This window comes from Orcinus orca, chromosome 2 (assembly GCF_937001465.1).
Source record: "Orcinus orca chromosome 2, mOrcOrc1.1, whole genome shotgun sequence".
NCBI classification, from domain to species: Eukaryota; Metazoa; Chordata; class Mammalia; order Artiodactyla; family Delphinidae; genus Orcinus; species Orcinus orca.
This window is the reverse complement of record NC_064560.1, coordinates 31,277,341-31,301,261: the sequence shown is the minus strand read 5'-3', so window position 1 is coordinate 31,301,261 and position 23,921 is coordinate 31,277,341.

Sequence of the window (23,921 nt, the reverse complement as noted above, 5' to 3'; positions counted from 1 at the left end):
CCTTAAGCAAGCATAAGTTGGTTTTCTACATTTGAGACCCTGTTCTGTTTTGTAATTCAGTTCCTGTGTAGCCAAGTTCACATTCTGTGTAGTAGTGATATCTTATGATGTTTTTTTTTCTGTGTGACTTATTTCACTTAGAATCATCGTACCTGAATCCACTCATTATGCTGCTACGGGCCTGATAACATAGATTTCATTGCTGAGTGATATTGCATTGGACGTAAGTACCACAACTTCTTTATCCATTTTTCGCTTTCTGTGATATTGAACTTGTACCGTAAACGAGGTTCTTGTAAACAGAGCCATCCCAAACTTTGGGGTGGCTGTGTCTTTTTGATTTTAATTTCCCTAAGCTATAGGACCATAAGTGGAAGTGCCCTAGGCTCTGTTGCTTTGTTTTTTAGATGTTTCAGGAAACACCATACACTTCTCCAGAGTGGCTGTTGCTAATTTACATCCCGCCCATCAGCATAACAAGGCTCCCAGTTCTCCATGGCCTGTCCTGCCTTTCTGGATTTTACACTGTTTTCAGATGGGTCTTTAGACCCGGGGGCAGTGAGACTTCATTGTAGTGCAGATTTCCTTTGCAAGCTTGCTTGGTTGGCCAAAAAGGGCGTATGCGTTTTTTCCTGAATATATTCAGGAAAAAACGCATACGCCCTTTTTGGCCAAGTGCATCATTGTGGACGTTCTGCCTCTTTTCCTATGCTTTACATGCAATTCCAGTCTACCTCCTGAAATCGGTTTCCTGCATTTCTGCCCCGCTTTCAAGTCCTCTTGGCAGCCTTACTTCAATATATTTTTGGACGTTAGCTGTCATTTATAACTCTGCAGGTTTGTGAATGACAGTGCCCCTGAGCTCCTTTCTTCAACTCGCTTTCTTGTGAGCTGGCCGCAACACCGCAGGATTGCTTCAGGCCCTAGTGTGGTTCTGGCACGGCACGCTGAGCCTTTGGTTAATTCCTCTTCCTGGTGGGAAATGAGAGTTAAATTTGCCCGTCCAGACACCTCCAGCTAGTCTCTCATTGGCTCTCCCAATTGCTGCTCATTTTCCACAGAAATTGCAAACTGGGCCAAACAGGAGGTTAAAGGCACTGTCTCTCCAAGTGGGTAGAGTGTTAGTAAAGTGTCTGGAATGATGCACCCGAGTACCAGGGGACGAAAACTGAGACACATTTGAACACGTTTCCCGATCACACGGTGGATCATCCTCTGGGTTTCACATGCATGTTTTAGCTGAAGGAAGAATCCCTTAAACCTGGAGAGTTGAGACCCATGGAATGTGTACCATGCAGTATGACTTCAAAGGTTCTGCATTTGCTCACCGAACATCAGCAATCCTATCACTGCTGCGTTTATGCTGCTGTACACACGCTTGATTCTCTTTTGGAGACATATAAATCCATAGGTTTTAAGTTCTTACTAGTCAGGTATATTCTTAGGCGTTTAATATGGGGTGTTGAGTCCACTTCGTTGAGCAAGTAGTAGCTCTTGTCTATTACGTATTTGGCTTATGGAACGGTATCTGTGCTAATTTCAATCTCTGGTTTTATGCAGCACCCCAACTCACCTTTCCCCTTAAGCAAGCATAAGTTGTTTTTCTACATTTGAGACCCTGTTCTGTTTTGTAATTCAGTTCCTGTGTAGCCAAGTTTACATTCCGTGTAGTAGTGATATCTTATGATGTTTCTTTTTCTGTGTGACTTATTTCACTTAGAATCACCCTACCTGAATCCACTCATTATGCTGCTACGGGCCTGATGACATAGATTTCATTGCTGAGTGATATTGCATTGTACGTAAATACCACAACTTCTTTATCCATTTTTGGCTTTCTGTGATATTGAACTTGTACCGTAAATGAGGTTCTTGTAAACAGAGCCGTCCCAAACTTTGAGGTGGCTGTGTCTTTTTGATTTTAATTTCCCTAAGCTATAGGACCATAAGTGGAAGTGCCCTAGGCTCTGTTGCTTTGTTTTTTAGATGTTTCAGGAAACATCATACACTTCTCCAGAGTGGCTGTTGGCAATTTACATCCTGCCCATCGGCATAAAAAGGTTCCCAGTTCTCCATGGCCTGTCTTGCCTTTCTGGATTTTACACTTTTTTCAGATGGCCCTTTTGACCGGGGGGCAGTGAGACTTTATTGTAGCGCAGATTTCTTTGCAAGCTTGCTTGGTTGGCCAAAAAGGGCGTATGCGTTTTTTCCTGAATATATTCAGGAAAAAACGCATACGCCCTTTTTGGCCAAGTGCATCATTGTGGACGTTCTGCCTCTTTTCCTATGCTTTACATGCAATTCCAGTCTACCTCCTGAAATCGGTTTCTTGCAATTCTGCCCCGCTTTCAAGTCCTCTTGGCAGACTTACTTCAATATATTTTTGGACGATAGCTGTCATTTATAACTCTGCAGGTTTGTGAATTACAGTGCCCCTGAGCTCATTTCTTCAACTCGCTTTCTTGTGAGCTGGCCGCAACACCGCAGGATTGTTTCAGGCCCTAGTGTGGTTCCGGCACGGCACGCTGAGCCTTTGGTTAATTCCTCTTCCTGGTGGGAAATGAGAGTTAAATTTGTCCGTCCAGACACCTCAAGCTAGTCTCTCATTGGTTCTCCCTATTCCTGTTCATTTTCCGCAGAAATTGCAAACTGGGCCAAGCAGGAGTTTAAAGGCACTGACTATCCATGTGGGGAGAGTATTAGTAAAGCGTCTGGAATGTTGCACCCGAGTACCAGGGGACGAAACCTGAGACACAGTTGAACACGTTTCCCGATCACACGGTGGATCGTACTCTGGGTTCCACATGCATGTTTTAGCTGAAGGAAGAATCCCTTAACCCTGGAGAGTTGAGACCCATGGAATGGGTACCATGCAGTATGACTTCAAAGGGTCTGCATTTGCTCACCGAACCTCACCAATCCTATCACTGCTGCGTTTATGCCACTGTACACACGCTTGATTCTCTTTCGGAGGCATATAAATCCATAGGTTTTAAGATTCTTACTACTCAGATATATTCTTAGGCGTTTAATATGGGGTGTTTAGTCCACTTCGTTGAGCAAGGAGTAGCTCTTGTCTATTACATATTTCGCTTATGGAACGGTATCTGTGCTAATTTCAATCTCTGGTTTTATGCAGCACCCCAACTCACCTTTCCCCTTAAGCAAGCATAAGTTGGTTTTCTACACTTGAGACCCTGTTCTGTTTTGTAATTCAGTTCCTGTGTAGCCAAGTTTACATTCTGTGTAGTAGTGATATCTTATGATGTTTGTTTTTTTGTGTGACTTATTTCACATAGAATCATCGTACCTAAATCCACTCATTATGCTGCTACGGGCCTGATGACATAGATTTCATTGCTGTGTGATATTGCATTGTACAGAAGTACCACAACTTCTTTATCCATTTTTCGCTTTCTGTGATATTGAACTTGTACCGTAAAGGAGGTTCTTGTAAACAGAGCCGTCCCAAACTTTGGGGTGGCTGTGTCTTTTTGATTTTAATTTCCCTAAGCTATAGGACCATAAGTGGAAGTGCCCTAGGCTCTGTTGCTTTGTTTTTTAGATGTTTCAGGAAACACCATACACTTCTCCAGAGTGGCTGTTGGCAATTTACATCCCGCCCAACAGCATAACAAGGATCCCAGTTCTCCATGGCCTGTCCTGCCTTTCTGGATTTTACACTTTTTTCAGCTGGCCCTTTAGACCGGGGGGCAGTGAGACTTCATTGTAACGCAGATTTCATTTGCAAGCTTGCTTGGTTGGCCAAAAAGGGCGTATGCGTTTTTTCCTGAATATATTCAGGAAAAAACGCATACGCCGTTTTTGGCCAAGTGCATCATTGTGGACGTTCTGCCTCTTTTCCTATGCTTTACATGCAATTCCAGTCTACCTCCTGAATTCGGTTTCCTGCAATTCTGCCCCGCTTTCAAGTCCTCTTGGCCGCTTTACTTCAATATATTTTTGGACGATAGCTGTCATTTATAACTCTGCAGGTTTGTGAATGACAGTGCCCCTGAGCTCCTTTCTTCAACTCGCTTTCTTGTGAGCTGGCCGCAACACCGCAGGATTGCTTCAGGCCCTAGTGTGGTTCCGGCATGGCACGCTGAGCCTTTGGTTAATTCCTCTTCCTGGTGGGAAATGAGAGTTAAATTTGCCCATCTGGACACCTCTAGCTAGTCTCTCATTGGTTCTCCCTATTCCTGTACTTTTTCCGCAGGAATTGCAAACTGGGCCAAACAGGAGGTTAAACGCACTGACTCTCCAAGTGGGGAGAGTGTTAGTAAAGCATCTGGAATGTTGCATCCGAGTACCAGGGGACGAAAACTGAGACACATTTGAACACGTTTCCCGATCACACGGTGGATCATCCTCTGGGTTCCACATGCATGTTTTAGCTGAAGGAATAATTCCTTAAACCTGGAGAGTTGAGACCCATGAAATGGGTACCATGCAGTATGACTTCAAAGGTTCTGCATTTGCTCACCGAACCTCACCAATCCTATCACTGCTGCGTTTATGCTGCTGTACACACGCTTGATTCTCTTTTGGAGACATATAAATCCATAGGTTTTAAGTGCTTACTAGTCAGGTATATTCTTAGACGTTTAATATGGTGTGTTGAGTCCACTTCGTTGAGCAAGGTGTAGGTCTTGTCTATTACATATTTGGCTTATGGAAAGGTATCTGTGCTAATTTCAATCTCTGGTTTTATGAAGCACCCCAAATCACCTTTCCCCTTAAGCAAGCATAAGTTGGTTTTCTTCATTTCAGACCCTGTTCTGTTTTGTAATTCAGTTCCTGTGTAGCCAAGTTTACATTCCGTGTAGTAGTGATATCTTATGATGTTTCTTTTTCTGTGTGACTTATTTCACTTAGAATCATCGTACCTGAATCCACTCATTATGCTGCTACAGGCCTGATGACATAGATTTCTTTGCTGAGTGATATTGCATTGTACGTAAGTACCACAACTTCTTTATCCATTTTTCGCTTTCTGTGATATTGAACTTGTACTGTAAATGAGGTTCTTGTAAACAGAGCCGTCCCAAACTTTGGGGTGGCTGTGCATTTTTGATTTTAATTTCCCTAAGCTATAGGACCATAAGTGGAAGAGCCTTAGGCTCTCTTGCTTTGTTGTTTAGATGTTTCAGGAAACACCATACACTTCTCCAGAGTGGCTGTTGGCAATTTACATCCCGCCCATCAGCATAACAAGGCTCCCAGTTTTCCATGGCCTGTCCTTACTTTCTGGATTTTACAATTTTTTCAGATGGCCCTTTTGACCGGGGGGCAGTGAGACTTCATTGTAGTGCAGATTTCCTTTGCAAGCCTGCTTGGTTGGCCAAAAAGGGCGTATGCGTTTTTTCCTGAATATATTCAGGAAAAAACGCATACGCCCTTTTTGGCCAACTGCATCATTGTGGACGTTCTGCCTCTTTTCCTATGCTTTACATGCAATTCCAGTCTACCTCCTGAAATCGGTTTCCTTCAATTCTGCCCCGCTTTCAGGTCCTCTTGGCAGCCTTACTTCAATATATTTTTGGACGATAGCTGTCATTTATAAGTCTGCAGGTTTGTGAATGACAGTGCCCCTGAGCTCCTTTCTTTAACTCGCTTTCTTGTGAGCTGGCCGCAACACCGCAGGATTGCTTCAGGCCCTAGTGTGGTTCCGGGATGGCACGCTGAGCCTTTGGTTAATTCCTCTTCCTGGTGGGAAATGAGAGTTAAATTTGCCCGTCCAGACACCTCCAGCTAGTCTCTCATTGGTTCTCCCTAGTCCTGTTCATCTTCCGCAGAAATTGCAAACTGGGCCAAACAGGAGGTTAAAGGCACTGACTCTCCAAGTGGGGAGAGTGTTAGTAAAGCGTCTGGAATGTTGAAACCGAGTACCAGGGGACGAAAACTGAGACACATTTGAACACGTTTCCCGATCACACGGTGGACCATACTCTTGGTTCGTCATGCATGTTTTAGCTGAAGGAAGAATCCCTTAAACCTGGAGAACTGAGACCCATGGAATGGGTACCATGCAATATGACTTCAAAGGGTCTGCATTTGCTCACCGAACCTCACCAATCCTATAACAGCTGCGCTTATGCCGCTGTACACACACTTGTTTCTCTTTCAGAGACATATAAATCCATAGGTTTTAAGATTCTTACTAGTCAGGTATATTCCTAGGCGTTTAATATGGGGTGTTGAGTCCACTTCGTTGAGAAAGGAGTAGCTCTTGTCTATTACATATTTGGCTCCTGGAACGGTATCTGTGCTAATTTCAATCTCTGGTTTTATGCAGCACCCCAACTCAACTTTCCCCTTAAGCAAGCATAAGTTGGTTTTCTACATTTGAGACCCTGTTCTGTTTTGTAATTCAGTTCCTGTGTAGCCAAGTTTACATTCCCTGTAGTAGTGATATCTTATGATGTTTCTTTTTCTGTGTGACTTATTTCACTTAGAATCATCGTACCTAAATCCACTCATTATGCTGCTATGGGCCTGATGACGTAGATTTCATTGCTGAGTGATATTGCATTGTCCATAAGTACCACAACTTCTTTATCCATTTTTCGCTTTCTGTGATATTGAACTTGTACCGTAAACGAGGTTCTTGTAAACAGAGCCGTCCCAAACTTTGGGGTGGCTGTGTCTTTTTGATTTTAATTTCCCTAAGCTATAGGACCATAAGTGGAAGAGCCGTAGGCTCTGTTGCTTTGTTTTTTAGATGTTTCAGGAAACACCATACACTTCTGCAGAGTGGCTGTTGGCAATTTACATCCCGACCATCAGCATAACAAGGCTCCCAGTTCTCCATGGCCTGTCCTTCCTTTGTGGATTGTACACTTTTTTCAGATGGCCCTTTTGACCGGGGGGCAGTGAGACTTCATTGTAGTACAGATTTCCTTTGCAAGCCTGCTTGGTTGGCCAAAAAGGGCTTATGTGTTTTTTCCTGAATATATTCAGGTAAAAACGCATAAGCCCTTTTTGGCCATGTGCATCATTGTGGACGTTCTGCCTCTTTTCCTATGTTTTACATGCAATTCCAGTCTAACTCCTGTAATCGGTTTCCTTCAATTCTGCCCCGCTTTCAAGTCCTCTTGGCAGCCTTACTTCAATATATTTTTGGACGATAGCTGTCATTTATAACTCTGCAGGTTTGTGAATGACAGTGCCCCTGAGCTCCTTTCTTCAACTCGCTTTCTTGTGAGCTGGCCACAACACCGCAGGATTGCTTCAGGCCCTAGTGTGGTTCCGGCATGGCACGCTGAGCATTTGGTTAATTCCTCTTCCTGGTGGGAAATGAGAGTTAAATTTGCCCATCCAGACACCTCTAGCTAGACTCACATTGGTTCTCCCTATTCCTGTTCATCTTACGCAGAAATTGCAAACTAGGCCAAACAGGAGGTTAAAGGCACTGACTCTCCAAGTGGGGAGAGTGTTAGTAAAGCGTCTGGAATGTTGAAACCGAGTACCAGGGGACAAAACCTGAGACACATTTGAACACGTTTCCCGATCACACGGTGGATCATACTCTGGGTTCCACATGCATGTTTTAGCTGAAGGAAGAATCCTTTAAACCTGGAGAGTTGAGACCCATGTAATGGGTACCATGCATTATGACTTCAAAGGGTCTGCATTTGCTCACCGATCCTCACCAATCCTATAACTGCTGCATTTATGCCGCTGTACACACACTTGATTCTCTTTCGGAGACATATAAATCCATAGTTTTTAAGATTCTTACTAGTCAGGTATATTCTTAGGCGTTTAATATGGGGTATTGAGTCCACTTCGTTGAGCAAAGAGTAGCTCTTGTCTATTACATATTTGGCTTATGGAACGGTATCTGTGCTAATTTCAATCTCTGGTTTTATGCAGCACCCCAACTCACCTTTCCCCTTAAGCAAGCATAAGTTGGTTTTCTACATGTGAGACCCTGTTCTCTTTTGTAATTCAGTTCCTCTGTAGCCAAGTTTACATTCCGTGTAGTAGTGATATCTTATGATGTTTCTTTTTCTGTGTGACTTATTTCACTTAGAATCACCGTACCTGAATCCACTCATTATGCTGCTACGGGCCTGATGACATAGATTTCATTGCTGAGTGATATTGCATTGTCTGTAAGTACCACAACTTCTTTATCCATTTTTTGCTTTCTGTGATATTGAACTTGTACCGTAAACGAGGTTCCTGTAAACGGAGCCGTCCTAAACTTTGGGGTGGCTGTGTCTTTTTGATTTTAATTTCCCTAAGCTATAGGACCATAAGTGGAAGTGCCCTAGGCTCTGTTGCTTTGTTTTTTAGATGTTTCAGGAAACACCATACACTTCTCCAGAGTGGCTGTTGGCAATTTACATACCGCCCTTCAGCATAACAAGGCTCCCAGTTCTCCATGGCCTGTCCTGCCTTTCTGGATTTTACACTTTTTTCAGATGGCCCTTTTGACCGGGGGGCAGTGAGACTTCATTGTAGTGCAGATTTCCTTTGCAAGCTTGCTTGGTTGGCCAAAAAGGGCATATACGTTTTTTCCTGAATACATTCAGGAAAAAACGCATACGCCCTTTTTGGCCAAGTGCATCATTGTGGACGTTCTGCCTCTTTTCCTATGCTTTACATGCAATTCCAGTCTACCTCCTGAAGTCGGTTGCCTGCAATTCTGCCCCGCTTTCAAGTCCTCTTGGCAGCCTTACTTCAATATATTTTTGGACGATAGCTGTCATTTATAACTCTGCAGGTTTGTGAATGACAGTTCCCCTGAGCTCCTTTCTTCAACTCGCTTTCTTGTGAGCTGGCCGCAACACCGCAGGATTGCTTCAGGCCCTAGTGTGGTTCCGGCATGGCACGCTGAGCGTTTGGTTAATTCCTCGTCCTGGTAGGAAAAGAGAGTTAAATTTGCCCATCCAGACACCTGCAGCTAGTCTCACATTGGTTCTCCGTATTCCTGTTCATCTTACGCAGAAATTGCAAGCGGGGCAAAACAGGAGGTTAAAGGCACTGACTCTCCAAGTGGGGAGAGTGTTAGTAAAGCGTCTGGAATGTTGAAACCGAGTACCAGGGGACGAAACCTGAGACACATTTGAACACGTTTCCCGATCACACGGTGGATCATACTCTGGGTTCCACATGCATGTTTTAGCTGAAGGAAGAATCCTTTAAACCTGGAGAGTTGAGACCCATGGAATGGGTACCATGCAATATGACTTCAAAGGGTCTGCATTTGCTCACCGATCCTCACCAATCCTATCACTGCTGCATTTATGCCGCTGTACACATGCTTGATTCTCTTTCGGAGACATATAAATCCATAGGTTTTAATATTCTTACTAGTCAGGTATATTCTTAGGCGTTTAATATGGGGTATTGAGTCCACTTCGTTGAGCAAGGAGTAGCTCTTGTCTATTACATATTTGGCTTATGGAACGGTATCTGTGCTAATTTCAATCTCTGGTTTTATGCAGCACCCCAACTCACCTTTCCCCTTAAGCAAGCATAAGTTGGTTTTCTACATGTGAGACCCTGTTCTGTTTTGTAATTCAGTTCCTGTGTAGCCAAGTTTACATTCCGTGTAGTAGTGATATCTTATGATGTTTCTTTTTCTCTGTGACTTATTTCACTTAGAATCACCGTACCTGAATCCACTCATTATGCTGCTACGGGCCTGATGACATAGATTTCATTGCTGAGTGATATTGCATTGTCCGTAAGTACCACAACTTCTTTATCCATTTTTCGCTTTCTGTGATATTGAACTTGTACCGTAAACGAGGTTCCTGTAAACGGAGCCGTCCCAAACTTTGGGGTGGCTGTGTCTTTTTGATTTTAATTTCCCTAAGCTATAGGACCATAAGTGGAAGTGCCCTAGGCTCTGTTGCTTTGTTTTTTTTTTTTTTTTTAGTGGTATTTCTTTTCTTTTTTTTTTTTTAAACATCTTTATTGGAGCATAATTGCTTTACAATGGTATGTTAGTTTCAGCTTCACAACAAAATGAATCAGTTATGTATATACATATGTTCCCATATCTCTTCCTGCTTGCGTCACCCTCCCTCCCACCCTCCCTATCCCACCCCTCCAGGCGGTCACAAAGCACCGAGCTGATCTCCCTGTGCTATGCGGCTGCTTCCCACTAGCTATCTACCTTACGTTTGGTAGTGTATACATGTCCATGCCTCTTTATTGCTTTGTCACCGTTTACCCTTCCCCCTCCCCATAGCCTCAAGTCCATTCTCTAGTAAGTCTGTGTCTTTATTCCTGTTTCACCCCTAGGTTTTTCATGACATTTTTTTTCTTAAATTCCATATATATGTGTTAGCATACGGTATTTGTCTCTCTCTTTCTGACTTACTTCACTCTATATGACAGACTCTAGGTCTATCCACCTCATTACAAATAGCTCAATTTCGTCTCTTTTTATGGCTGAGTAATATTCCATTGTATATATGTGCCACATCTTCTTTATCCATTCATCCGATGATGGACACTTAGGTTGTTTCCATCTCTGGGCTATTGTAAATAGAGCTGCAATGAACATTTTGGTACATGACTCTTTTTGAATTATGGTTTTCTCAGGGTATATGCCCAGTAGTGGGATTGCTGGGTCATATGGTAGTTCTATTTGTAGCTTTTTAAGGAACCTCCATACTGTTCTCCACAGTGGCTGTATCAATTTACATTCCCACCAACAGTGTAAGAGGGTTCCCTTTTCTCCACACCCTCTCCAGCATTTATTGTTTCTAGATTTTTTGATGATGGCCATTCTGACTGGTGTGAGATGATATCTCATTGTAGTTTTGATTTGCATTTCTCTAATGATTAGTGATGTTGAGCATTCTTTCATGTGTTTGTTGGCACTCTGTATATCTTCTTTGGAGAAATGTCTATTTAGGTCTTCTGCCCATTTTTGGATTGGGTTGTTTGTTCTTTTGTTATTAAGCTGCATGAGCTGCTTATAAATTTTGGAGATTAATCCTTTGTCAGTTGCTTCATTTGCAAATATTTTCTCCCATTCTGAGGGTTGTCTTTTGGTCTTCTTTATGGTTTCCTTTGCTGCGCAAAAGCTTTTAAGTTTCATTAGGTCCCATTTGTTTACTTTTGTTTTTATTTCCATTTCTCTAGGAGGTGGGTCAAAAAGGATCTTGCTGTGATTTATGTCATAGAGTGTTCTGCCTATGTTTTCCTCTAAGAGTTTTATAGTTTCTGGCCTTACATTTAGGTCTTTAATCCATTTTGAGCTTATTTTTGTGTATGGTGTTAGGGAGTGATCTAATCTCATACTTTTACATGTAGCTGTCCAGTTTTCCCAGCACCACTTATTGAATAGGCTGTCCTTTCTCCACTGTACATTTCTGCCTCCTTTGTCAAGGATAAGGTGACCATATGTGCGTGGGTTTATCTCTGGGCTTTCTATCCTGTTCCATTGATCTATATTTCTGTTTTTGTGCCAGTACCATACTGTCTTGATTACTGTAGCTTTGTAGTATAGTCTGAAGTCAGGAAGCCTGATTCCTCCAGCTCCATTTTTCGTTCTCAAGATTGCTTTGGCTATTCGGGGTCTTTTGTGTTTGCATACAAATTGTGAGATTTTTTGTTCTAGTTCTGTGAAAAATGCCAGTGGTAGTTTCATAGGGATTGCATTGAATCTGTAGATTGCTTTGGGTAGTAGAGTCATTTTCACAATGTTGATTCTTCCAATCCAAGAACATGGTATATCTCTCCATCTATTTGTATCATTTTTAATTTCTTTCATCAGTGTCTTATAATTTTCTGCATACAGGTCTTTTGTCTCCTTAGGTAGGTTTATTCCTAGGTATTTTATTCTTTTTGTTGCAATGGTAAATGGGAGTGTTTTCTTGATTTCACTTTCAGATTTTTCATCCTTAGTGTATAGGAATGCCAGAGATTTCTGTGCATTAATTTTGTATCCTGCTACTTTACCAAATTCATTGATTAGCTCTAGTAGTTTTCTGGTAGCATCTTTAGGATTCTGTATGTATAGTATCATGTCATCTGCAAACAGTGACAGCTTTACTTCTTCTTTTCCGATTTGGATTCCTTTTATTTCCTTTTCTTCTCTGATTGCTGTGGCTAAAACTTCCAAAACTATGTTGAATAAGAGTGGTGAGAGTGGGCAACCTTGTCTTGTTCCTGATCTTAGTGGAAATGCTTTCAGTTTTTCACCATTGAGGACGATGTTGGCTGTGGGTTTGTTATATATGGCCTTTATTATGTTGAGGAAAGTTCCCTCTATGCCTACTTTCTGTAGGGTTTTTATCATAAATGGGTGTTGAATTTTGTCAAAAGCTTTCTCTGCATCTATTGAGATGATCATATGGTTTTTCTCCTTCAATTTGTTAATATGGTGTATCACGTTGATTGATTTGCGTATATTGAAGAATCCTTGCATTCCTGGAATAAACCCCACTTGATCATGGTGTATGATCCGTTTAATGTGCTGTTGGATTCTGTTTGCTAGTATTTTGTTGAGGATCTTTGCATCTATGTTCATCAGTGATATTGGCCTGTAGTTTTCTTTCTTTGTGACATCCTTGTCTGGTTTTGGTATCAGGGTGATGGTGGCCTCGTAGAATGAGTTGGGGAGTGTTCCTCCCTCTGCTATATTTTGGAAGAGTCTGAGAAGGATAGGTGATAGCTCTTCTCTAAATGTTTGATAGAATTCGCCTGTGAAGCCATCTGGTCCTGGGCTTTTGCTTGTTGGAAGATTTTTAATCACAGTTTCAATTTCAGTGCTTGTGATTGGTCTGTTCATATTTTCTATTTCTTCCTGATTCAGTCTTGGCAGGTTGTGCCTTTCTAAGAATTTGTCCATTTCTTCCACGTTGTCCATTTTATTGGCATAGAGTTGCTTGTAGTAATCTCTCATGATCTTTTGTATTTCTGCAGTGTCAGTTGTTACTTCTCCTTTTTCATTTCTAATTCTATTGATTTGAGTCTTCTCCCTTTTTTTCTTGATGAGTCTGGCTAATGGTTTATCAATTTTGTTTATCCTTTCAAAGAACCAGCTTTTAGTTTTATTGATCTTTGCTATCGTTTCCTTCATTTCTTTTTCATTTATTTCTGATCTGATTTTTATGATTTCTTTCCTCCTGCTAACTTTGGGGTTTTTTTGTTCTTCTTTCTCTAATTGCTTTAGGTGCAAGGTTAGGTTGTTTATTCGAGATGTTTCCTGTTTCTTAAGGTAAGATTGTATTGCTATAAACTTCCCTCTTAGAACTGCTTTTGCTGCATCCCATAGATTTTGAGTCGTCGTGTCTCCATTGTCATTTGTTTCTAGGTATTTTTTGATTTCCCCTTTGATTTCTTCAGTGATCACTTCGTTATTAAGTAGTGTATTGTTTAGCCTCCATGTGTTTGTATTTTTTACAGATCTTCTCCTGTGATTGATATCGAGTCTCATAGCGTTGTGGTCGGAAAAGATACTTGATACAATTTCAATTTTCTTAAATTTACCAAGGCTTGATTTGTGACCCAAGATATGATCTATCCTGGAGAATGTTCCATGAGCACCTGAGAAAAATGTGTATTCTGTTGTTTTTGGATGGAATGTCCTATAAATATCAATTAACTCCATCTCATTTAATGTATCATTTAAAGCTTGTGTTTCCTTATTTATTTTCATTTTGGATGATCTGTCCATTGGTGAAAGTGGGGTGTTAAAGTCCCCTACTATGAATGTGTTACTGTCGATTTCCCCTTTTATGGTTGTCAGTATTTGCCTTATGTATTGAGGTGCACCTATGTTGGGTGCATAAATATTTACAATTGTTATATCTTCCTCTTGGATCGATCCCTTGATCATTATGTAGTGTCCTTCTTTGTCTCTTCTAATAGTCTTTGTTTTAAAGTCTATTTTGTCTGATATGAGAATTGCTACTCCAGCTTTCTTTTGGTTTCCATTTGCATGAAATACCTTTTTCCATCCCCTTACTTTCAGTCTGTATGTGTCTCTAGGTCTGAGGTGGGTCTCTTGTAGACAGCAAATATATGGGTCTTGTTTTTGTATCCATTCAGCCAATCTGTGTCTTTTGGTGGGAGCATTTAGTCCATTTACATTTAAGGTAATTATCGATATGTGTGTTCCCATTCCCATTTTCTTAATTGTTTTGGGTTTGTTATTGTAGGTCTTTTCCTTCTTTTGTGTTTCTTGCCTAGAGAAGTTCCTTTAGCAGTTGTTGTAGAGCTGGTTTGGTGGTGCTGAACTCTCTCAGCTTTTGCTTGTCTGTAAAGGTTTTAATTTCTCCATCAAATCTGAATGAGATCCTTGCTGGGTAGAGTAATCTTGGTTGCAGGTTTTTCTCCTTCAACACTTTCAATATGTCCTGCCACTCCCTTCTGGCTTGCAGAGTTTCTGCTGAAAGATCAGCTGTTAACCTTATGGGGATTCCTTTGTGTGTTATTTGTTGTTTTTCCCTTGCTGCTTTTAATATGTTTTCTTTGTATTTAATTTTTGACAGTTTGATTAATATGTGTCTTGGCGTATTTCTCCTTGGATTTATCCTGTATGGGACTCTCTGTGCTTCCTGGACTTGATTAACTATTTCCTTTCCCATATTAGGGAAGTTTTCAACTATAATCTCTTCAAATATTTTCTCAGTCCCTTTCTTTTTCTCTTCTTCTTCTAGAACCCCTATAATTCGAATGTTGGTACGTTTAATGTTGTCCCAGAGGTCTCTGAGACTGTCCTCAGTTCTTTTCATTCTTTTTTCTTTATTCTGCTCTGCAGTAGTTATTTCCACTATTTTATCTTCCAGGTCACTTATCCGTTCTTCTGCCTCAGTTATTCTGCTATTGATCCCATCTAGAGTACTTTTAATTTCATTTATTGTGTTGTTCATCGTTGCTTGTTTCATCTTTAGTTCTTCTAGGTCCTTGTTAACTGATTCTTGCATTTTGTCCATTCTATTGTCCATTCTATCTCCAAGATTTCGGATCAACTTTACTATCATTATTCTGAATTCTTTTTCAGGTAGACTGCCTATTTCCTCTTCATTTGTTAGGTCTGATGGGTTTTTATCTTGCTCCTTCATCTGCGGTGTGTTTTTCTGTCTTTTCATTTTGCTTAACTTACTGTGTTTGGGGTCTCCTTTTTTGCAGGCTGAAGGTTCGTAGTTCCTGTTGTTTTTTGTGTCTGTCCCCAGTGGCTAAGGTTGGTTCAGTGGGTTGTGTAGGCTTCCTGGTGGAGGGTACTAGTGCCTGTGTTCTGGTGGATGAGGCTAGATCTTGTCTTTCTGGTGGGCAGGTCCACGTCTGGTGGTGTGTTTTGGGGTGTCTGTAGACTTATTATGATTTTGGGCCGCCTCTCTGCTAATGGGTGGGGTTGTGTTCCTGTCTTGCTAGTTGTTTGGCATAGGGTGTCCAGCACTGTAGCTTGCTGGTCGTTGAGTGAAGCTGGGTGCTGGCATTGAGATGGATATCTCTCGGAGATTTTCACTGTTTGATATTATGTGCAGCTGGGAGGTCTCTTGTGGATCAGTGTCCTGAAGTTGGCTCTCCCACCTCAGAGGCACAGCACTGACTCCTGGCTGCAGCACCAAGCGCCTTTCATCCACAGGGCTCCTTAATTTGGGATGATTCATTGTCTATTCAGGTATTCCACAGATGCAGGGTATATCAAGTTGATTGTGGAGCTTTAATCCGCTGCTTCTGAGGCTGCTGGGAGAGATTTCCCTTTCTCTTCTTTGTTCTCACAGTTCCCAGGGGCTCAGCTTTGGATTTAGCCCCGCCTGTGCACGTAGGTCGCCGGAGGGCGTCTGTTCTTTGCTCAGACAGGACGGGGTTAAAGGAGCCGCTGATTCGGAGGCTCTGGCTCACTCAGGCCCGGGGGTAGGGAGGGGCACGGAGTGTGGGGCGGGCCTGCGGCGGCAGAGGCCGGCGAGACATTGCAGCCTGAGGCGCGCCTGTGCGTTCTCCCGGGGGAGTTGTCCCTGGATCCCGGGACCCTGGCAGTGGCGGGCTGCACAGGCTCCCCGGAAGGGCGTGTGGCTAGTGACCTGTGTTCGCACACAGGCCTCCCGGTGGCGGCAGCAGCGTCCCTAGCGTCTCATGTCTGTCTCTGGGCACTTTTAGCCGCGGCTCGCGCCTGTCCCTGGAGCTCTCTCAAGCAGCGTTCTTAATCCCCTCTCCTCCTGCACCAGGAAACAAAGAGGGACATAAAAGTCTCTTGCCTCTTTGGCAGTTCCAGACTTCTCCCCGGACTCTCTCCCGGCCAGCCGCGGTGCACTAACGCCCTGCAGGTTGTGTTCACGCCGCCAACCTCAGTCCTCTCCCGGCGCTCCGACAAAAGCCGGAGCCTCAGCTCCCAGTCCCGCCCGCCCCAGCGGGCGAGCAGACAAGCCTCTCGGCTGGCGAGTTCCGGTCGGCCCGAACTTCTGCGCTGGAATCTGTCTGCTTTGCCCTCCGCACCCCTCTTGCTGTGCTCTCCTCCACGGCTCCCAAGCTCCCCCACACTGCCTCCCGAAGTCTCCACCCGCGAAGGGGCTTCCTAGTGTGTGGACACTTTTCCTCCTTCACAGCTCTCTCCCGCTGGTGCAGGACCCATCCCTGTCCTTTTGTCTCTGTTTAGTTTTTTCTTTTGCCCTACCCAGGTACGTGGGGGGTTTCTTGCCTTTTGGGAGGTCTGAGGTCTTCTGAGAGCGTACAGTAGATGCTCTGTAGGAGTTGTTCTACGCGTAGATGTATTTCTGGTGTATCTGTGGGGAGGAACGTGATCTCCGTGTATTACTCTTCCTCCATCTTCCCGGAAGAACTCGGCTGTGTCTTTTTGATTTTAATTTCCCTAAGCTATAGGACCATAAGTGGAAGTGCCCTAGGCTCTGTTGCTTTGTTTTTTAGATGTTTCAGGAAACACCATACACTTCTCCAGAGTGGCTGTTGGCAATTTACATCCCGCCCATCAGCATAACAAGGCTCCCAGTTCTCCATGGCCTGTCCTGCCTTTCTGGATTTTACACTTTTTTCAGATGGCCCTTTTGACCGGGGGGCAGTGAGACTTCATTGTAGTGCAGATTTCCTTTGCAAGCTTGCTTGGTTGGCCAAAAAGGGCGTATGCGTTTTTCCCTGAATATATTCAGGAAAAAACGCATACGCCCTTTTTGGCCACATGCATCATTGTGGACGTTCTGCCTCTTTTCCTATGCTTTACATGCAATTCCAGTCTACCTCCTGAAATCGGTTTCCTGCAATTCTGCCCCGCTTTCAAGTCCTCTTGGCAGCCTTACCTCAATATATTTTTGGACGATAGCAGTCATTTATAACTCTGCAGGTTTGTGAATGAGAGTGCCCCTGAGCTCCTTTCTTCAACTCGCTTTCTTGTGAGCTGGCTGCAACACCGCAGGATTGCTTCAGGCCCTAGTGTGGTTCCGGCATGGCACGCTGAGCCTTTGGTTAATTCCTCTTCCTGGTGGGAAATGAGAGTTAAATTTGCCCGTCCAGACACCTCCAGCTAGTCTCTCATTGGTTCTCCCTGTTCCTGTTCATCTTACGCAGAAATTGCAAACTTGGCCAAACAGGAGGTTAAAGGCACTGACTCTCCAAGTGGGGAGAGTGTTAGTAAAGCATCTGGAATGTTGCACCCGAGTACCAGGGGACGAAAACTGAGACCCATTTGAACACGTTTCCTGATCACATGGTGGATCATACTCTGGGTTCCACATGCATGTTTTAGCTGAAGGAAGAATCACTTAAACCTGGAGAGTTGAGACCCATGGAATGGGTACCATGCAATATGACTTCAAAGGGTCTGCATTTGCTCACCGAACCTCACCAATCTTATCACTGCTGCGATTATGCCGCTGTACACACGCTTGATTCTCTTTCGGAGACATATAAATCCATAGGTTTTAAGATTCTTACTAGTCAGGTATATTCTTAGGCATTTAATATGGGGTGTTGAGTCCACTTCGTTGAGCAAGGAGTAGCTCTTGTCTCTTACATATTTGGCTTATGGAACGGTATGTGTGCCAATTTCAATCTCTGGTTTTATGCAGCACCCCAACTCACCTTTCCCCTTAAGAAAGCATAAGTTGGTTTTCTACATTTGAGACCATGTTCTGTTTTGTAATTCAGTTCCTATGTAGCCAAGTTTACATTCCGTGTAGTAGTGATATCTTATGATGTTTCTTTTTCTGTGTGAATTATTTCACTTAGAATCATCGTACCTGAATCCACTCATTTTGCTGCTACGGGCCTGATGACATAGATTTCATTGCTGAGTGATATTGCATTGGACGTAAGTACCACAACTTCTTTATCCATTTTTCGCTTTCTGTGATATTGAACTTCTACCGTAAACGTGGTTCTTGTAAACAGAGCCGTCCCAAACTTTGGGGTGGCTGTGTTTTTTTGATTTTAATTTCCCTAAGCTATAGGACCATAAGTGGAAGTGCCCTAGGCTGTGTTGCTTTGTTTTTTAGATGTTTCAGGAAACACCATACACTTCTCCAGAGTGGCTGTTGGCAATTTACATCCCGACAATCAGCTTAACAACGCTCCCAGTTCTCCATGGCCTGTCCTGCCTTTCTGGATTTTATACTTGTTTCAGATGTCCCTTTTGACCGCAGGGCAGTGAGACTTCATTGTAGTGCAGATTTCTTTGCAGGCTTGCTTGGTTGGCCAAAAAGGGTATATGGTTTTTTCCTGAATATATTCAGGAAAAAACGCATATGCACTTTTTGGCCAAGTGCATCATTGCGGACGTTCTGCCTCTTTTCCTATGCTTTACATGCAATTCCAGTCTACCTCCTGAAATCGGTTTCCTGCAATTCTGCCCCGCTTTCAAGTCCTCTTGGCAGCCTTATTTCAATATATTTTTGGACGATAGCTGTTATTTATAACTCTGCAGGTTTGTGAATGACAGTGCCCCTGAGCTCCTTTCTTCAACTCGCTTTCTTGTGAGCTGGCCGCAACACTGCAGGATTGCTTCAGGCCCTAGTGTGGTTCCGGCATGGTACGCCGAAACTTTGGTTAATTCCTCTTCCTGGTGGGAAATGAGAGTTAAATTTGCCCGTCCAGACACCTCCAGCTAGTCTCTCATTGGGTCTCCCTATTCCTGTTCATCTTACGCAGAAATTGCAAACTTGGCCAAACAGGAGGTTAAAGGCACTGACTCTCCAAGTGGGGAGAGTGTTAGTAAAGCGTCTGGAATGTTGTACCCGAGTACCAGGGGATGAAAACTGAGACACATTTGAACACGTTTCCCGATCACACAGTGGATCATACTCTGGGTTCCACATGCATGTTTTAGCTGAAGGAAGAATCCCTTAAACCTAGAGAGTTGAGACCCATGGAATGGGTACCATGCAATATGACTTCAAAGGGTCTGCATTTGCTCACCGAACCTCACCAATCCTATCACTGCTGCGTTTATGCCACTGTACACACACTTGATTCTGTTTCGGAGATATATAAATCCATACGTTTTTAGATTCTTACTAGTCAGGTATATTCTTAGGCGTTTAATATGGGGTGTTGAGTCCACTTCGTTGAGCAAGGTGTAGCTCTTGTCCATTACATATGTGGCTTATGGAACGGTATCTGTGCTAATTTCAATCTCTGGTTTTATGCAGCACCCCAACTCACCTTTCCCCTTAAGCAAGCATAAGTTGTTTTTCTACATTTGAGACCCTGTTCTGTTTTGTAATTCAGTTCCTGTGTAGCCACGTTTACATTCCGTGTAGTAGTGATATCTTATGATGTTTCTTTTTCTGTGTGACTTATTTCACTTACAATCATCATACCTGAATCCACTCATTATGCTGCTACGGGCCTGATGACATATATTCCATTGCTGAGTGATATTGCATTGTACGTAAGTACCACTACTTCTTTATCCATTTTTCGCTTTCTGTGATAATGAACTTGTACCGTAAACGAGGTTCTTGTAAAGAGAGCCGTACCAAACTTTGGGTGGCTGTGTCTTTTTTATTTTAATTTCCCTAAGCTATAGGACCATAAGTGGAAGTGCCCTAGGCTCTGTTGCTTTGTTTTTTAGATGTTTCAGGAAACACCATAGACTTCTCCAGAGTGGCTGTTTGCAATTTACATCCCGCCCATCAGCATAACAAGGCTCATAGTTTTCCATGGCCTGTCCTGCCTTTCTGGATTTTACACTTTTTCAGATGGCCCTTTTAACCGGGGGGCAGTGAGACTTCATTGTAGTGCAGATTTCCTTTGCAAGCTTGCTTGGTTGGCCAAAAAGGGCGTATGCGTTTTTTCCTGAATTTATTCAGGAAAATACGCATACGCCCTTTTGGCCAAGTGCATCATTGTGGACGTTCTGCTTCTTTTCCTATGCTTTACATGCAATTCCAGTCTACCTCCTGAAATCGGTTTCCTGCAATTCTGCCCCGCTTTCAAGTCCTCTTGGCAGCCTTACTTCAATATATTTTTGGACGATAGCTGTCATTTATAACTCTGCAGGTTTGTGAATTACAGTGCCCCTGAGCTCCTTTCTTCAACTCGCTTTCTTGTGAGCTGGCCGCAACACCGCAGGATTGCTTCAGGCCCTAGTGTGGTTCTGGTATGGTACGCTGAGCCTTTGGTTAATTCCTCTTCCTGGTGTGAAATGAGAGTTAAATTTACACGTCTAGACACCTCCAGCTAGTCTCTCATTGGTTCTCCCTATTCCTGTTCATTTTCCGCAGAAATTGCAAACTTGGGCAAACAGGAGGTTAAAGGCACTGACTCTCCAAGTGGGGAGAGTGTTAGTAAAGCGTCTGGAATGTTGCACACGAGTACCAGGGGACGAAAACAGACACTTTTGAACACGTTTTCCGATCACACGGTGGATCATACTCTGGGTTCCACATGCATGTTTTAGCTGAAGGAATAATCCCTTAAACCTGGAGAGTTGAGACCCATGGAATGGGTACCATGCAATATGACTTCAAAGGGTCTGCATTTGCTCACCGAACCTCACCAATCCTATCACTGCTGCGTTTATGCTGCTGTAGACACGCTTGATTCTCTTTCGGAGACATATAAATCCATAGGTTTTAAGATTCTTACTAGTCAGGTATATTCTTAGGCGTTTAATATGGGGTGTTGAGTCCACTTCGTTGAGCAAGGTGTAGCTCTTGTCTATTACATATGTGGCTTATGGAACGGTATCTGAGCTAATTTCAATCTCTGGTTTTATGCAGCACCCCAACTCACCTTTCCCCTTAAGCAAGCATAAGTTGGTTTTCTACATTTGAGACCCTGTTCTGTTTTGTAATTCAGTTCCTCCGTAGCCACGTTTACATTCCGTGTAGTAGTGATATCTTATGATGTTTCTTTTTCTGTGTGACTTATTTCACTTAGAATCATCATACCTGAATCCACTCATTATGCTGCTACGGGCCTGATGACATATATTCCATTGCTGAGTGATATTGCATTGTACGTAAGTACCACTACTTCTTTATCCATTTTTCGCTTTCTGTGATAATGAACTTGTACCGTAAACGAGGTTCTTGTAAAGAGAGCCGTCCCAAACTTTGGGTGGCTGTGTCTTTTTTATTTTAATTTTCCTAAGCTATAGGACCATAAGTGGAAGTGCCCTAGGCTCTGTTGCTTTGTTTTTTAGATGTTTCAGGAAACACCATAGACTTCTCCAGAGTGGCTGTTTGCAATTTACATCCCGCCCATCAGCATAACAAGGCTCACAGTTTTTCATGGCCTGTCCTGCCTTTCTGGATTTTACACTTTTTCAGATGGCCCTTTTAACCGGGGGGCAGTGAGACTTCATTGTAGTGCAGATTTCCTTTGCAAGCTTGCTTGGTTGGCCAAAAAGGGCGTATGCGTTTTTTCCTGAATTTATTCAGGAAAATACGCATACGCCCTTTTGGCCAAGTGCATCATTGTGGACGTTCTGCTTCTTTTCCTATGCTTTACATGCAATTCCAGTCTACCTCCTGAAATCGGTTTCCTGCAATTCTGCCCCGCTTTCAAGTCCTCTTGGCAGCCTTACTTCAATATATTTTTGGACGATAGCTGTCATTTATAACTCTGCAGGTTTGTGAATTACAGTGCCCCTGAGCTCCTTTCTTCAACTCGCTTTCTTGTGAGCTGGCCGCAACACCGCAGGATTGCTTCAGGCCCTAGTGTGGTTCTGGCATGGTACGCTGAGCCTTTGGTTAATTCCTCTTCCTGGTGTGAAATGAGAGTTAAATTTGCACGTCTAGACACCTCCAGCTAGTCTCTCATTGGTTCTCCCTATTCCTGTTCATTTTCCGCAGAAATTGCAAACTTGGGCAAACAGGAGGTTAAAGGCACTGACTCTCCAAGTGGGGAGAGTGTTAGTAAAGCGTCTGGAATGTTGCACCCGAGTACCAGGGGACGAAAACAGACACTTTTGAACACGTTTTCCGATCACACGGTGGATCATACTCTGGGTTCCACATGCATGTTTTAGCTGAAGGAAGAATCCCTTAAACCTGGAGAGTTGAGACCCATGGAATGGGTACCATGCAATATGACTTCAAAGGGTCTGCATTTGCTCACCGAACCTCACCAATCCTATCACTGCTGCGTTTATGCTGCTGTAGACACGCTTGATTCTCTTTCGGAGACATATAAATCCATAGGTTTTAAGATTCTTACTAGTCAGGTATATTCTTAGGCGTTTAATATGGGGTGTTGAGTCCACTTCGTTGAGCAAGGAGTAGCTCTTGTCTATTACATATTTGGCTTATTGAACGGTATCTGTGCTAATTTCAATCTCTGGTTTTATGAAGCACCCCAACTCACCTTTCCCCTTAAGCAAGCATAAGCTGGTTTTCTACATTTGAGACCCTGTTCTGTTTTGTAATTCAGTTCCTTTGTAGCCAAGTTTACATTCCGTGTAGTAGTGATATCTTATGATGTTTCTTTTTCTGTGTGACTTCTTTCACTTAGAATCATCATACCTGAATCCACTCATTGTGTTGCTATGGGCCTGATGACATAGATTTCATTGCTGACTGATATTGCATTGTACGTAAGTACCGGAACGTCTTTATCCATTTTTCGCTTTCTGCGATATTGAACTTGTACCGTAAATGAGGTTCTTGTAAACAGAGCTGTCCCAAACTTTGGGGTGGCTTTGTCTTTTCGATTTTAATTTCCCTAAGCAATAGGACCATAAGTGGAAGTGCCCTAGGTTGTGTTGCTTTGTTTTTTAGATGTTTCAGGAAACACCATACACTTCTCCAGAGTGGCTGTTGGCAATTTACATCCCGCCCATCAGCATAACAAGGCTCCCAGTTCTCCATGGCCTCTCCTTCCTTTCTGGATTTTACACTTTTTTCAGATGGCCCTTTTGACCGTGGGGCAGTGAGACTTCATTGTAGTGCAGATTTCCTTTGCAAGCTTGCTTGGTTAGCCAAAAATGGCGTATGCGTTTTTTCCTGAATATATCCAGGAAAAAACGCATATACACTTTTTGGCCAAGTGCATCATTGTGGACCTTCTGCCTCTTTTCCTATGCTTTACGTGCAATTCCAGTCTACCTCCTGAAATCGGTTTCCTGCAATTCTGCCCCGCTTTCAAGTCCTCTTGGCAGACTTACTTCAATATATTTTTGGACGATAGCTGTCATTTATAACTCTGCAGGTTTGTGAACTACAGTGCCCCTGAGCTCCTTTCTTCAACTCATTTTCTTGTGAGCTGGCTGCAACACCGCAGGATTGCTTCAGGCCCACGTGTGGTTCCAGCATGGCACGCTGAGCCGTTGGTTAATTCCTCGTCCTGGTGGGAAATGAGAGTTAAATTTGCCCGTCCAGACACCTCCAGCTAGTCTCTCATTGGTTCTCCCTATTCCTGTTCATCTTCCTCAGAAATTACAAACTAGGCCAAAGCGGAGGTTAAAGGCACTGACTCTCCAAGTGGGGAGAGTGTTAGTAAAGCGTCTGGAATGTTGCACCCGAGTACCAGCGGACGAAAACTGAGAC